The sequence below is a fragment of the Anneissia japonica genome, unplaced genomic scaffold, assembly GCF_011630105.1.
Source record: "Anneissia japonica isolate Jap-2015-1 unplaced genomic scaffold, ASM1163010v1 scaffold287964_len165734_cov163, whole genome shotgun sequence".
Taxonomy (NCBI): domain Eukaryota; kingdom Metazoa; phylum Echinodermata; class Crinoidea; order Comatulida; family Comatulidae; genus Anneissia; species Anneissia japonica.
The window spans coordinates 142,479-144,309 of record NW_022735416.1 but is presented as its reverse complement, the minus strand read 5'-3'; positions in this window follow the sequence as shown (position 1 = coordinate 144,309).

Below are 1,831 nucleotides of genomic sequence, written 5' to 3'. Positions count from 1 at the left end.
ATATATCAATAGTTGTGTCAATTTAAACTTTTATTTATTTAGCTTCGGCCAGAAGGACTTTGAGGGACATTACTGCAGCCACAACAGAAGAAAAAATTAAATCCTGGCTGAAATATAGCAAAGACCGGTCAGGGGGAAGAAAGGCTAGAGCCGAGCAACAGAAAGGTAAGTTTCATTTGCACTTCATATACGTTGGAATTTTACTTTTGTATCAGTAATTAGTTAAACTAATTAACTAAATATAGACTGATTGATTGTTTGATTGATTGATTGATTGAATACTTGATTGTCAACCGATTTAATGATCATTTCAATTAAGTAGTTGATCGGTAAGTTAATGCATTAATTATTAATCAATAAATTATTCTGTCAATGTTCATTTCAATTTGTATAATTTAAATTCTAGTTGAATTTATTTGATCCTTAACTGATGCATTGAACTATTAGGCCACTAATAGGTTTATGAACATTACGAATCTGTCACCTCTTGTTTTTTTCCTTTCAGCTACAGCACAAGAGGACGAAGTTCAGCTTGATTTAACAGACAGTGACTGAACAGCTACCTATGCACGATTTTCTTAATGTTTCTTTAAATCGCATTTTCTTCGCAAATCTTCTTTTTTACATTTAATTTTTTTGAACCTCCGAATTTTAGACACGAGGAAAATATTTTTTAAATAATTATAAAATGTACACTAAATCATTATTTTTAAAATGTAGGCCTTTATGAGCCTACTTAATTTGATATGGTTTTGATATTAATGATCAAAATATGCATAAAACCACACGAATACAGTGGCTCTACTCACCTTGGACTTCCTTCCGCGTACGGTAATGTCTCAATGACCCAGGCTCCGATATTCAGATTTTTTTAATGCACAGAATATCATGCTATTTCATATTTAATATAAAACAACCATTAGTGTATTACGCCTAACTGATATAGACTATATTATATATACATATTACAGTATACGGTATACATTCATTCATAGTAATAAAATGAAAGATGAAGTAAACAGTTGTATTAGGTATTTTCTTTTGGAACGGTAGATTAATCTACGATACTATCTATTCTTTTTTATATAGTCGTCATGAGATATAAGGGCACCTGATCAACGCAGTACACAAGCCAATATATAAATTTAATTCTATCCATATTTTGCACAGCTAAGTCAAGACACTGTAACGAATACTCAACAGATGCTGCCATATAAATTAAAATGCACCTCGACCTATCTGTCCGAAGTTGAATCCACGTTGGGCTGATGAAATGAACCGTCTAGACAACGAACTTTGGCCAACGTCAGATCAACGTTTGTCCAGCCTGTTGGGCCGGCGTCTTTCCAACTTTAAAATCGACGTTGGCCCGATGGAAAAACGAACGTCTAGGCAACATCAGAAAAGGAATGTTGGCCCAACGTAGTTTGATGACGTTGCATAAACATATCGGCCCGACGTTGATCCAATTAGTCGGACCGATGTCTTTCCAACTGGCTAAATCGACGTTGGCCCGATGGAAAAGCGAACGTCTAGGCAACATCAGAAAAAGAACGTTGGCCCAACGTAGTTTGATAACGTTGCACAAACATACCGGCCCGACGTTGATCCAACTAGTCGGACCGACGTCTTTCCAACTGGCTAAACCGACGTTGGCCCGATGGAAAAACGAACGTCTAGGCAACATTAGAAAACGAACGTTGGGCCAACGTGGTTGGACGACGTTGCACAAACATTATCGGGCCAACGTTGTTCCAACTAATCGGGCCGACGTCTTTCCAACAAGCTGAATCCACGTTGGGCCGATGGAAAAACGGCCGTCACGCCAACC